The following is a 15420-nucleotide window of genomic DNA, read 5'->3' as shown; positions in this document are numbered from 1 at the left end:
TTTGGAACAGTTTCAGTAGGAATCATACCAGCTCTTCTTTGTACACCTGGTAGAATTCAGCTGTGGATCATCTGATCCTGGGCCTTTTTTGGTTGGTAGGCCATTTATTACTGATTCAATTTGGAGCTCATTACTGATCTGTTCAGGGATTCAATTTCTTCCTGGTTCAGTCTTGGGAGTGCGTATGTGTCCAGGAATTTATCCATTTCTTATAGATTTTCTAGTTTGTGTGCATAGACCTATTCATAATACTCTCTGATGATTATTTGCATTTCTGTGGGGTCAGTGGTAATATCCCTTTTGTCATTTCTAATTGTATTTATTTGAATCTTCTCTCCTCTTTATTAGTCTAGCTAGTGATCTATATATTTTTGTTAATTTTTTCAAAAAACAGACTCCTAGATTTCTTTATCTTATGAATGTTTTTTCACGTCTCAATCTTCTTCAGTTCAATTCTGATTTTGGTTATTCCTTGTTTTCTACTAGTTTGGGGTTGGTTTTCTCTTGCTTCTCTAGTTTTTTTAAGTGATGTTAGGTTGTTCATATAAGATCTTTCTAACTTTTTTGGGGGGCCTTTAATGCTATAAATTTCCTGCTTAACACTGCCTTAGCTGTGTTCCAGAGATTCTGGTATGTTGTATATTTGTTCTCATTAGTTTCAAAGAACTTTTAGATTTCTGCCTTAATTTCAGTGTTTACCTAAAGGTCATTCAGGAGCAGGTTATTTAATTTTCATGTAATTGTATGGTTTTGAGCAATTCTCTTACTCTTGAACTCTAATTTTATTGTGCTGTGGTCCAAAAGAGTGTTTTTTATTATTTCAGTTATTATGCACTTGCTGTAGAGTGTTTTGTGTCTGATTGTGTGGTCAGTTTTAGAATATGTGCCATGTGGTGATGAGAAGAATGTATATTCTGCTGTTTTGGGGTGGAGAGTTCTGTAGAACTCATTTATCACATCCATTTGATCCAGTGCTGAGTTCAGGTCCTGAAGATCTTTGTTAATTTTCTGCCTCAATGATTTGTCTGTTACTTTTAGTGGGGTGTTGAAGTCTTCAATGATTTATTGTGTGGAAGGCTAGGTCTCCGTAGGTCCCTAAGAACTTGCTTTATGAATCTGGGTGCTCCTGTGTTGAGTAAATATATATTTAGGATAGTTAGCTCTTCTTGATGAATTGAACATTTTGCCATTATGTAATGCCCTTCTTTGTCTTTTTTTATCTTTGCTTGTTTAAAGTCTCTTTTGTCAGAAACTAGGATTACAACCCCTGCTTTTTTCTGATTTCCATTTGCTTGGTAGATTTTCCTCCATCCCTTTATTTTGAACCTATGGGTGTCATTATGTGTGAGATGGGTCTGTTGAAGACAGCATATCATTGAGTATTGCTTTTTTTATCCAGCTTGCCACTCTGTGTCTTTTAATTGGGGCATTTAGCCCATTTACATTCAAGGTTAGTATTGATATGTGTAGCTTTGACCCTGTCATTGTATTGTTAGCTGGTTACTACGCTGGTTTGTTTGTGATTGCTTTATTGTGTCACTGGTCTGTGTACTTAAGTGTGTTTTTGTACTGGTTGATAACAGTCTTTCCTTTCCATACTTATTGCTTCCTTTAGGAGCTCTTGTAAGGCAGATCTGGTGGTAATAAATTCCCTCAGCATTTGCTTGTCTGAAAAGAATCTTATTTCTCCTTTGCTTACAAAGTTTAGTTTGGCCGATATTAAATTCTTGGCTGGAATTTCTTTTCTTTAACAATGTTGAATATTGGCCCCCAATCTCTTTTGGGTTGTAGGGTTGCTGCTGAGAGGTCTGCTGTTAGTCTGATGGGCTTCCTTTTCTAGGTGACCTGACCTTTCTCTCTAGCTGCCTGTAACATTTTTTCTTTCATTTTGACATTGGAGAATCTGATGATTACATGTCTTGAGGATGATCTTCTTGTGACTTATCTTACTGGGCTTCTCTGCATTTCCTGAATTTGAAGTTTGGCCTCTCTAGCTAGTTTGGGGAAGTCCTCATGGCTGATTTCCTGAAATACATTTTCCAAGTTGCTTCCATTCTCCCCATTTCTTTCAGGCACACCAGTGAGTTATAGATTTGATCTCTTTACATAATCCCATATTTCTTGAAGGTAATGTTCATTCCTTTTCATTCTTTTTCTTTGTTATTGTCTGTCTTATTTCAGAAAGCCAATCTTCAAGCTCTGAGATTCTTTCTTTATTTTAGTCTATTCTACCACTAATACTTGTAATTGCATTATAAAATTATTGTAGTGTGTTTTTCAGCTCTAACAAGCCAATTACATTCTTTTCTATACTGGCTATTTTGTCTATCGGTTCCTGTATCATTTTATTTTGATTCTTAGCTTCCTTGGATTGGGTTTCAACATGCTCCTGCATCTCAGTGATCTTTATTTGATCCTTAATTTGAATTCTATTTCTGTCATTTCAGCCATCTCAGTTTAGTTCTGAATCTTTGCTGGAGACCTAATGTGGTTGTTTGGAGGAAAGATAGCAGTCTGGCTTTTTAAGTTGTCAGAATTCTTGAGCTGGTTCTTTCTCATCTTCCTGGGCTGATGCTCCAGTGAAGTCGCTGTCCTTTTATCCTATTTGATGACCTTGAGAATTTGATTGTGGTGTAAGATGGTTTCAGTCGGCTGGTTTCATTTATGGAAGATTTAAAGGAGCCATGGCTCAGCTCACAACTCCTGGACTGCATGCTCTAACTTTGGGGAACTGTTATCAGTACCAAGAATTTGTTCTCTGGCTTCTTGAGATTAGGAAATCACTGCACTGGCAGTGCCGCAGTGCTCCGGGACCGCTGTGTCACAGCACTCTGATGGATGGTGCCACTCAAAGCTTTTTGTATGGTGGCAGCAGCAGGATCTGTTCTCATTTGCATGTGCCAGCAGCAGTGGCAGCAGCAGCAGAGCAGGGTGGACTTCTTCTCTGCTGTGGCAGGGTGCTGGCGGGTTCTGGGTGCTGGCCTCTGAGAAGGCATTCACAGTAGCAACGGAGGCAGCATGGCTGAGGGTACCTCTGGCAACTATGTGCACAGTGGTGCTGGTGGTGGGGTTAGCACAGGGGGCAGGGTGCTGGTAGACATAGGACTGGGCGAACCCTCCATGAGCATTCACACAGGTGGAGATGGCTGCTCAGGGTGGGGAAAGGCCCACTCTTCTCTGTGCCTAGTTTCACTCCCATGGCAGTGTTGTCACAGGGGTGGGGTGCTGGTGGGGGCGGGGGTGCAGCTGACAGGCTCTGTGCCTGCCAAGGCTTTAACTGCAGTGCAGACTTGGTGGGGGCTGGGGTGGCAGGGAGCAGGGGGATGGAGTGTACTCAGCTGGCATTTCTTCTTGGTTATCCAGTTTGTTGGGGGTATAATTGTCCATAATAGCCTTATAATCCTTTATATTTCTGTGTTACCAGTTTTAATGTCTCCTTTTTCCTCTCTGATTTTGGGTCTTCTTTTTTTCTTAGTCCAACTGGCAGGTTTATTAATTTTATCTTTTTTCAAAAAAAAAAAACAACTCTGTTTTGTTCATCCTTTCTATTGTTTTTCTAGTCTCTATTTTATTTATTTCTGCTCTGATGTTTATTATTTCCTTCTTTCCACTAATTTTGGACTTAGTTTATTATTTTTTCAAGTCCTTGAAGTAAAATATTAGGTTGTTTACTTGAGATCTTCTTTTTTGATGTAGGTGTTTATTGCTATAAACTTCCATCTTAGAAGTGCTTTTGCTGCATCCCAGAAGTTTTGGTATGTTGTGTTTCCATTTTCATTTGCCTCAGTAAATTTTTAAATTTTACTTGTAATTTCTTCATTGACCCATTGGTTGTTCAAGATGTTCAATTTTCATGTGTTTGTGAATTTTTCAAAGTTCTTCCTGTTATTTTTAGTTTTGTACCATTGTGGTCAGAAAAGATTCTTGATATGATTTCAATCTTCTTAAATTTGTTAAGACTTGTTTTGTGACCTAATGCATGATCTAGGCTAGATAATGTTCCATGTGCACTTTAGAAGAATGTAAATTCTGCAACTCTTGAATGAAATGCTCTGTATACATCTGTTAGGTCTATTTGGTCTAAAGCAGAGTTTGAGTCCAATGTCTCAATGCTAATTTTCTGTCTGGATGATTTTTCCATTGCTGAAAGTGGGGTGTTAACGTCCTATACTGTTACTGTACATACTATTATTGTCTATCTCTCCCTTTAAATCTGTTAATATATGTGTTGTATATTTAGGTGCTCTAATGTTGGGTGCATATATATTTATAATTATCATATCCTCCTGCAGCATTAACCCCTTTATCATTATATAATGGCCTTTTTCATCTTATTTTACAGTTTTTTACTTAAAGCCTATTTTGTCTAATACTCATGTAATACGTCTCTAATACTTTTGATTTCCATGTGCATGTAATATCCTTTTTCGTCCCTTCTTTCAGTCTATGTGTGTCCTTACAGCTGAAGTGAGTCTCTCATTGGCAGCATATACTTAGGTCTCCTCTTTTTAAAAATCCATTTAGCCATTCTGTGTCTTCTGATTGGATAATTTAACATATTTACATTCAAAGTAATTATTGATAGATGAGGACTTAACCATTGTCCTTTCACTTATTGTTTTCTAGTTGTTCTGTAGATCCTTTGTTCCTTTCATTCTCTTTTGCTGTCTTCCTTTATGATTAAGTGTTTCTCTCTAGTAGTATGTTTTTATTCCTTGTTTTTTGCACACATCTACTATAGGTTTTCACTTTGTGGTCACAATGAGGCTTACCAAAAAAAATCTTATAATCCAAACAAGATATTTTAAGGTGATAACAAATTAACTTCAATTAAAAAAAAACTTTACACTTTTACTCCACTGCCCCTGACTTTGAGTTTTTTTTATCATAATTTACATCTTTTTTGTATTCAATATCCCTTAACAAATTATCATAATTATTTTTAATAGTTTGTCTTTTAATCTTCACACCAAAGGTACAAGTGATATTTTTTACCACGATTACAGTATAAGAATATTCCAAATGTGATTGTGTCCCTGCTTTTACTAGTGAGTTTTATACTGTCAGATGTTTTCATGTTACTCATTAGCATCCTTTTCTTTCAGCTTGAAGAACTGTCTTTAGCATTTCTTGTAAGACAGGTTTGGTGATGATAAACTTCAGCTTTTGTTTGTGTGGGAAAGTATTTCTCCTTTTCTCCTTCATTTTTTCTTTCTTTTTTTTTTTTTGAGACAGGGTCTCATGCTGTCACCGAGGCTGGAGTGCAGTGGCATGATAATGGCTCATTGCAGCCTCCGCCTCCCAGGTTCAAGTGATTCTCCTGCCTCAGCCACCTGAGTAGCTGGGATTACAAGTGTATGCCACCACACCCGGCTAATTTTTTGTGTTTTTAGTAGAGATGGGGTTTTGCCATGTTGGCCAGTCTGGTCTCAAACTTCTGGCCTCAAGTGATCCATCCACCTTGTCCTCCCAAAGTGCTGGGATTATAGGCATGAGCCACCATGCCTGACCCTTCATTTATAAAGAACAGATTTTCTGGGTACAGTATTCTAATTGGTAGTTGTTGTTGTTGTTGTTGTTGTTTTCCCCTTCACCACTTTGAGTATATCATCCCAGTCTCCTGGCCTATAAGATTCTAGTGAGAAGTCTGCTGCTATGTGTATTGGAATTCCTTTATATGTTATTTGCTTCTTTTCTCTTGCTGCTTTCAGGATCCTCTATCTTTGATGTTTGACATTTTGATAATAACATGCCTCGAAGTAGTCCTATTTGGACTGAATCTGATTGAAGATCTTTGACCTTCCTGTAATTAGATATTTATATCTTTCTTCAGGTTTGGAAAGTTTTTTGGCTATCATTTCTTTTTTTTTTTTTTCATATATATATATATTTTTTATTATTATTATTATTATCATACTTTAGGCTCTATGGTACGTGCGCAATGTGCAGGTAAGTTACATATGTATACATGTGCCATGCTGGTGCGCTGCACCCACCAACTCGTCATCTAGCATTAGGTATATCTCCCAATGCTATCCCTCCCCCCTCCTCCCACCCCACAACAGTCCCCGAAGTGTGATGTTCCCCTTCCTGTGTCCATGTGTTCTCATTGTTCAATTCCCACCTATGAGTGAGAATATGCGGTGTTTGGTTTTTTGTTCTTGCGATAGTTTACTGAGAATGATGATTTCCAATTTCATCCAAATCCCTACAAAGGACGTGAACTCATCATTTTTTATGGCTGCATAGTATTCCATGGTGTATATGTGCCACATTTTTTTAATCCAGTCTATGATTGTTGGACATTTGGGTTGGTTCCAAGTCTTTGCTATTGTGAATAATGCCGCAATAAACATACGTGTGCATGTGTCTTTATAGCAGCATGATTTATAGTCCTTTGGGTATATACCCAGTAATGGGATGGCTGGGTCAAATGGAATTTCTAGTTCTAGATCCCTGAGGAATCGCCACACTGACTTCCACAAGGGTTGAACTAGTTTACAGTCCCACCAACAGTGTAAAAGTGTTCCTATTTCTCCACATCCTCTCCAGCACCTGTTGTTTCCTGACTTTTTAATGATTGCCATTCTAACTGGTGTGAGATGGTATCTCATTGTGGTTTTGATTTGCATTTCTCTGATGGCCAGTGATGGTGAGCATTTTTTCATGTGTTTTTTGGCTGCATAAATGTCTTCTTTTGAGAAGTGTCTGTTCATGTCCTTTGCCCACTTTTTGATGGGGTTGTTTGTTTTTTTCTTGTAAATTTGTTGGAGTTCATTGTAGATTCTGGATATTAGCCCTTTGTCAGATGAGTAGGTTGCGAAAATTTTCTCCCATTTTGTAGGCTGCCTGTTCACTCTGATGGTAGTTTCCTTTGCTGTGCAGAAGCTCTTTAGTTGAATTAGATCCCATTTGTCTATTTTGGCTTTTGTTGCCATTGCTTTTGGTGTTTTAGACATGAAGTCCTTGCCCATGCCTATGTCCTGAATGGTATTGCCTAGGTTTTCTTCTAGGGTTTTTATGGTTTTAGGTCTAACATTTAAGTCTTTAATCCATCTTGAATTGATTTTTGTATAAGGTGTAAGGAAGGGATCCAGTTTCAGCTTTCTACATATGGCTAGCCAGTTTTCCCAGCACCATTTATTAAATAGGGAATCCTTTCCCCATTTCTTGTTTTTGTCAGGTTTGTCAAAGATCAGATAGTTGTAGATATGTGGCATTATTTCTGACGGCTCTGTTCTGTTCCATTGATCTATATCTCTGTTTTGGTACCAGTACCATGCTGTTTTGGTTACTGTAGCCTTGTAGTATAGTCTAAAGTCAGGTAGCGTGATGACTCCAGCTTTGTTCTTTTGGCTTAGGATTGACTTGGCGATGCGGGCTCTTTTTTGGTTCCATATGAACTTTAAAGTAGTTTTTTCCAATTCTGTGAAGAAAGTCATTGGTAACTTGATGGGGATGGCATTGAATCTGTAAATTACCTTGGGAAGGATGGCCATTTTCATGATATTGATTCTTCCTACCCATGAGCATGGAATGTTCTTCCATTTGTTTGTATCCTCTTTTATCTCCTTGAGCAGTGGTTTGTAGTTCTCCTTGAAGAGGTCCTTCACATCCCTTGTAAGTTGGATTCCTAGGTATTTTATTCTCTTTGAAGCAATTGTGAATGGGAGTTCACTCATGATTTGGCTCTCTGTTTGTCTGTTATTGATGTATAAGAACGCTTGTGATTTTTGTACATTGATTTTGTATCCTGAGACTTTGCTGAAGTTGCTTATTAGCTTAAGGAGATTTTGGGCTGAGACAATGGGGTTTTCTAGATATACTATCATGTCATCTGCAAACAGGGACAATTTGACTTCCTCTTTTCCTAATTGAATACCCTTGATTTCCTTCTCTTGCCTAATTACCCTGGCCAGAGCTTCCAACACTATGTTGAATAGAAGTGGTGAGAGAGGGCATCCCTGTCTTGTGCCAGTTTTCAAAGGGAATGCTTCCAGTTTTTGCCCATTCAGTATGATATTGGCTGTGGGTTTGTCATAAATAGCTCTTATTATTTTGAGATACGACCCATCAATACCTAATTTATTGAGAGTTTTTAGCATGAAGGGTTGTTGAATTTTGTCAAAGGCCTTTTCTGCATCTATTGAGATAATCATGTGGTTTTTGACTTTGATTCTGTTTATATGCTGGATTACATTTATTGATTTGCGTATATTGAACCAGCCTTGCATCCCAGGGATGAAGCCCACTTGATCATGGTGGATAAGCTTTTTGATGTGCTGCTGGATTCTGTTTGCCAGTATTTTATTGAGGATTTTTGCATCAATGTTCATCAAGGATATTGGTCTAAAATTCTCTTTTTTTGTTGTGTCTCTGCCTGGCTTTGGTATCAGGATGATGCTGGCCTCATAAAATGAGTTAGGGAGGATTCCCTCTTTTTCTATTGATTGGAATAGTTTCAGAAGGAATGGTACCAGCTCCTCCTTGTACCTCTGGTAGAATTCGGCTGTGAACCCATCTGGTCCTGGACTTTTTTTGGTTGGTAAGCTATTGATTATTGCCACAATTTCAGCTCCTGTTATTGGTCTATTCAGAGATTCAACTTCTTCCTGGTTTAGTCTTGGGAGGGTGTATGTGTTGAGGAATTTATCCATTTCTTCTAGATTTTCTAGTTTATTTGCATAGAGGTGTTTGTAGTATTCTCTGATGGTAGTTTGTATTTCTGTGGGATCGGTGGTGATATCCCCTTTATCATTTTTTATTGCATCTATTTGATTCTTCTCTCTTTTTTTCTTTATTAATCTTGCTAGCGGTCTATCAATTTTGTTGATCCTTTCAAAAAACCAGCTCCTGGATTCATTAATTTTTTGAAGGGTTTTTTGTGTCTCTATTTCCTTCAGTTCTGCTCTGATTTTAGTTATTTCTTGCCTTCTGCTAGCTTTTGAATGTGTTTGCTCTTGCTTTTCTAGTTCTTTTAATTGTGATGTTAGGGTGTCAATTTTGGATCTTTCCTGCTTTCTCTTGTGGGCATTTAGTGCTATAAATTTCCCTCTACACACTGCTTTGAATGCATCCCAGAGATTCTGGTATGTTGTGTCTTGGTTCTCGTTGGTTTCAAAGAACATCTTTATTTCTGCCTTCATTTCGTTATGTACCCAGTAGTCATTCAGGAGCAGGTTGTTCAGTTTCCACGTAGTTGAGCAGTTTTGAGTGAGATTCTTAATCCTGAGTTCTAGCTTGATTGCACTGTGATCTGAGAGATAGTTTGTTATAATTTCTGTTCTTTTACATTTATTAAGGAGAGCTTTACTTCCAAGTATATGGTCACTTTTGGAATAGGTGTGGTGTGGTGCTGAAAAAAATGTATATTCTGTTGATTTGGGGTGGAGAGTTCTGTAGATGTCTATTAGGTCTGCTTGGTGCAGAGCTGAGTTCAATTCCTGGGTATCCTTGTTGATTTTCTGTTTCGTTGATCTGTCTAATGTTGACAGTGGGGTGTTAAAGTCTCCCATTATTAATGTGTGGCAGTCTAAGTCTCTTTGTAGGTCACTCAGGACTTGCTTTATGAATCTGGGTGCTCCTGTATTGGGTGCATATATCTTTAGGATAGTTAGTTCTTCTTGTTGAATTAATCCCTTTACCATTATGTAATGGCCTTCTTTGTCTCTTTTGATCTTTGTTGGTTTAAAGTCTGTTTTATCAGAGACTAGGATTGCAACCCCGGCCTTTTTTTGTTTTCCATTTGCTTGGTAGATCTTCCTCCATCCTTTTATTTTGAGCCTATGTGTGTCTCTGCATGTGAGATGGGTTTCCTGAATACAGCACACTGATGGGTCTTGAGTCTTTATCCAATTTGCCAGTCTGTGTCTTTTAATTGGACCATTTAGTCCATTTACATTTAAAGTTAGTATTGTTATGTGTGAATCTGATCCTGTCATTATGATGTTAGCTGGTTATTTTGCTCGTTAGTTGATGCAGTCTCTTCCTAGTCTCGATGGTCTTTACATTTCGGTATGATTTTGCAGTGGCTGGTACCGGTTGTGACTTTCCATGTTTAGCGCTTCCTTCAGGAGCTCTTTTAGGGCAGGCCTGGTGGTGACAAAATCTCTCAGCATTTGCTTGTCTGTAAAGTATTTTATTTCTCCTTCACTTATGAAGCTTAGTTTGGCAGGATATGAAATTCTGGGTTGAAAATTCTTTTCTTTAAGAATGTTGAATATTGGCCCCCACTCTCTTCTGGCTTGTAGGGTTTCTGCCGAGAGATCCGCTGTTAGTCTGATGGGCTTCCCTTTGATGGTAACCCGACCTTTCTCTCTGGCTGCCCTTAACATTTTTTCCTTCATTTCAACTTTGGTGAATCTGACAATTATGTGTCTTGGAGTTGCTCTTCTCGAGGAGTATCTTTGTGGCATTCTCTGTATTTCCTGAATCTGAATGTTGGCCTGCCTTGCTAGATTGGGGAAGTTCTCCTGGATAATATCCTGCAGAGTGTTTTCCAACTTGGTTCCATTCTCCCCGTCACTTTCAGGTACACCAATCAGACGTAGATTTGGTCTTTTCACATAGTCCCACATTTCTTGGAGGCTTTGCTCGTTTCTTTTTATTCTTTTTTCTCTAAACTTCCCTTCTCACTTCATTTCATTCATTTCATCTTCCAGGGCTGATACCCTTTCTTCCATTTGATCGCATCGGCTCCTGAGGCTTCTGCATTCTTCACGTAGTTCTCGAGCCTTGGTTTTCAGCTCCATCAGCTCCTTTAAGCACTTCTCTGTATTGGTTATTCTAGTTATACATTCTTCTAAATTTTTTTCAAAGTTTTCAACTTCTTTGCCTTTGGTTTGAATATCCTCCCGTAGCTTGGAGTAATTTGATCGTCTGAAGCCTTCTTCTCTCAGCTCGTCAAAGTCATTCTCCGTCCAGCTTTGTTCCGTTGCTGGTGAGGAACTGCGTTCCTTTGGAGGAGGAGAGGTACTCTGCTTTTTAGAGTTTCCAGTTTTTCTGCTCTGTTTTTTCCCCATCTTTGTGGTTTTATCTACTTTTGGTCTTTGATGATGGTGATGTACAGATGGGTTTTTGGTGTGGATGTCCTTTCTGTTAGTTTTCCTTCTAACAGACAGGACCCTCAGCTGCAGGTCTGTTGGAGTACCTGGCTGGCCGTGTGAGGTGTCAGTCTGCCCCTGCTGGGGGGTGCCTCCCAGTTAGGCTGCTCGGGGGTCAGGGGTCAGGGACCGACTTGAGGAGACAGTCAGCCCGTTCTCAGATCTCCAGTTGCGTGCTGGGAGAACCACTGCTCTCCTCAAAGCTCAGATGAAAATGCAGAAATCACCCGTCTTCTGCGTCGCTGGCGCTGGGAGCTGTAGACCGGAGCTGTTCCTATTCGGCCATCTTGGCTCCTCCGCTCGGCTATCATTTCTTTAAATACACTTTTTGTCCCTTTATTTTTCTTTTCTGCTTCTCTAACTCCTATGGACTCAAATATTTTCTCCTTTGATACTTGCTCACAAATTCCATAAGTTTTCCTCATTTCTTTTCATTCTTTTTCCTTTTATTCCTTCTGTTTATTTTCAAATAACCTGCCTTTGAGTTCACAGATTATTTCTTTGCTTGATCAATTCTGCTGTTTATATTCTCTGTGACATTTTTCATTTTGTTCATTGTATTTTTCAGTTCCAGGATTTCTATTTGATTTTTATTATTATTTCATTCTCTCTGTTAAATTTCTTGTTCTGATCACTTATGGTCTTCTTTTTATTGAATTGTTTCTCTGTATTTTCTTGAAGTTCGCTGAAAATGGTTACTTCCAATTCTTTGTCAGGAAGCACATTCATTCATCTCCATTTCCTTAGGGTTGGTCACTGGCACTTTTGTCCATTTGGTGATATCATGTTTCCCTGATTATTCTTGATCTTTATTGTTCATTGGTGTCTGAGCAGAGATTCTAGGTATATCATCTGGCATGCTCTCTAAACCTGGTACCACTGAAGTACCATTGAGACACTGACGGATGCCCTAATCCTGGGATCACTGCAGCCATATGATGCCAGGCTGGAATCTCATGTCCGCTGAGGATATCATGGAGCTGGGATGTGCCTGAAAGTCACAACTGCTGAAGTCTACCTTCCAATGGGGGTTGTCCAGAGCCCAAGGCCACTGTAGTAAGCTGTCAGTGATGCATACAGCAGACTGAGTTCACCTCATAGAAGCTATGGGTTCCTGCTGATGCCAGGGCATGTCTGGAGGCTTGGTCTGCAGGTACTCCCCTAAAGTCAGGGGTTGTGGGAGGTCTGCCTGGTGCTACCTAATTTTAGGTTTGAAGACAAAATCCTAGGTTCACTTCTCTTCCCTCCAGTTTCATGCTATCTTTTCACTTTGCTGCCTGGGGTTGGGAAAGGAGTGACATGGGTAATGTGAAACTGTCCTTTCTACTCCCTTCAATGCATATTTTTAATAATTGTGCTATTACTGTCCCAGCATGGTGGCTCACACCTGTAATCCTAGCACTTTGGGAGGCTGAGGCAGGTGGATGGCCTGAGCTCAGGAGTTCAAGACCAGCCCGGGCAACATGGTGAAACCGTCTCTACTAAAAAATACAAAAAATTAGCCAGGCATGGCAGTGTGTGCCTGTAATCTCAGCTACTTCGGAGCCTGAGGCAGGAGAATTGCTTGAATCCGGGAGACAGAGGTTGCAGTGAGCCGAGATTGCACCACTGCACTCCAGCCTGGGCGACAGAGCAAGACTCCGTCTCAAAAGAAAAAAAAATTGTGCTATTACCAAGTACCAAGATTGTTCACCTGACTCACTTAGCTCCTGTGAAGATATTTTTGTGCATGGATAGTTGTTCAAATTGATGTTTCTGCAAGGGGAAAGATCACTAAAAAGTCCTCTTCTGCCATCTTGCTTTGCCTTTTTCCCTTCTTCTCCATTTTTATTTTTAACGTGAATAAAGGAGACATAATCTACTCTGCCAAACTGGTCCTCTTGCAGAATAAAGACTCAGCAGAAGGATAGTCTTGACCATTAAAGCTTACCAGTCCAGGTACCAGAACTTGTTTAATACATTTGGATGGAGATCTCTCTATATCTTTACGACATGGTATACAGAATACAGAGTGTATAGTTTTCTGATTTCCTAAGCACTGCATACTAAGTTTAATATTTCACATTATTTAGGGCAATGCTTTTCAAGCATTTTTAAAAAGAAGAACCCATTTTTGAAACATTTTTCCTGGAATCTTAGTGTAACAGAAGGAAAGAGAGGGTAACAGTAATAGTGTAGCAGAAAAAAGTATAATAAATTGACTATTTAGAAACGTGCAGCAGGGTTAAAAGAAGTCAAAACGGCTGATTATATTCCTGTGTGTGGTATTTCACTGGAAGAAGCTGCTGTTGACCAACAGACTTTCTAAAGCCTGGTTATTGGAGCAAGGCACTTGCTGATCAGCTGTTGCCTAGAAGCATGGGGCTGTCATTAACTTGCTTACTTCCAGAAGACTAGAATGAAGCTGTTGTTGACTAGCTTATTTTCAGAAGCATGGCCAATGGATGATGTCATTGATTGATTTTTTTGTGTATTTATTAAAGTTATCTTAAATTAACAGTGGTTACTTGTTCACAACTTCAGGCTTTGGCTAAAATTCAAATAGCCTTTTTCTTTCTCGAATATAAAATATAAGTACTTTCAAGTCTTACTCCCCACTTTTGGTATTCATTGAAACCTGTAGGAGAGATAAGGGATTGTTCAGATGTTTATTTGTGGAGGAATAATTTTCAGCTGCTGTTACCACATAAGCAATTTAAGCATTCCACATTACTGTGGAGTAAAAATAGCTCTAATTGCCAATATTCTTGCAATTTATCAAAAAAAAAAAAAAGCCTAATAAATACAGGACATTTAGGGCACCTGACAAAGTCAGTAAAGGATTCAGGACAAAATACTGTACAAGGAAGACATGATTGATTTTCTACCTATACGACATTTAAAATGAGATTTTCATTTCCAAGACTTAATTTAAGATGGCTAGAATGTAATGGTATAAGCATAATTGACATGTTTAAATGATTTTTTTGCAATGAGGATGAAGGTGAAAATAGAAGATAAAAATCATGAAAGGGATTGTTATATATACCATCTGGTTAGAGATGACCAAATGATTCACTCCAGAGAACTGAGCAGGAAGTTTGAAAACAGTATCAAGAAGTCTTCACACTAATGCACACACAAGACTATGATCAAGAAGACTTACATGCAAATCAGGTAGTGTAAGTAAGACATAGAAATCATTGACATGGTATGATGAGGTTTCTGACAGGAATACACACTTATGAGAAGGAAGGGGCAGAGGAGTATACTGAGAGGATGTATACTTGCAATGAAATTTAGTACACCCAAGGTAAATGCACTGTGGAAAATATTTGAGCAAAGAGAGGGGAAATTAAGATACCATTATGAAAGTACATTACAAAATGCCAGGCCAGTTAAAGAAAATCAGTATTTAAGCACACAAGCCACTGCCTGACACAAGGTGTTCAAGAGGAGCATAAAATACTAAACATAAAATTGAGTAGTGATAGAGGCCCCCAGTTGTCTGGAAATTTCTAATTCTTATTTTACTTCAGCTAGGGTTTCTGATGTTCTCACTCTTTTGTGGGAGCTAAAAATCAATACAATGTATCTCATGGAGATAGAGAGTTGAAGGATGGTTATGAGGCTTTGAAGGGTAGCGGGGAGGGGGATGGGGTAGGATAAACTGGGGATGGTATTATGGGCACAAAATATAGTTAGATAGAGCTGGGTATGGTGGCTCACAGCTGTAATCTCAGCACTTTGGGAGGCTAAGGCAGGCGGATCACTTAAGATCAGGAGTTCGAGACCAGCCTGGCCAATATGGTGAAACCCCATCTCTATGACAAATACAAAAATTAGCCGGGTGTGGTGGCGCACACCTGTAGTCTCAGCTACTCGGGAGGCTGAGGCAGGACAATCAGTTAAACCAGAGGTTAGCCGAGATTGTGCCACTGCACCCCAGCCTGGGAGACAGAGCTAGACTCCGTCTCAAATAAATGTATGTGTATATATACACATATATATACACATATACATACACACACACACATACATATACATATAGTTAGATCGAATGAATAAGGTCTAGTATTTGGTAGCACAAGGTGGCTATAGTCAACAATAATTTATTACATATTTTAAAACAACTAAGAATGAAGTTGGAATGTTCCTAACACAAAGAAATGACAAATGCTTGAAGTGCTGGATAACTTAATTACCCTGACTTCATTATTACACATTGTATGCCTGTATCAAAACATCACATGTGCCCCATATAGATACCTATCATGTACTTGTAATAACTAAAAACAAAAACAAAAAAACTTTAAACCCAGAAATTCTGTAAATTCTT

The sequence above is a fragment of the Pongo abelii genome, chromosome 4, assembly GCF_028885655.2.
Source record: "Pongo abelii isolate AG06213 chromosome 4, NHGRI_mPonAbe1-v2.0_pri, whole genome shotgun sequence".
In the NCBI taxonomy this organism is placed as follows: Eukaryota; Metazoa; Chordata; class Mammalia; order Primates; family Hominidae; genus Pongo; species Pongo abelii.
This window is presented reverse-complemented; position numbering follows the sequence as displayed.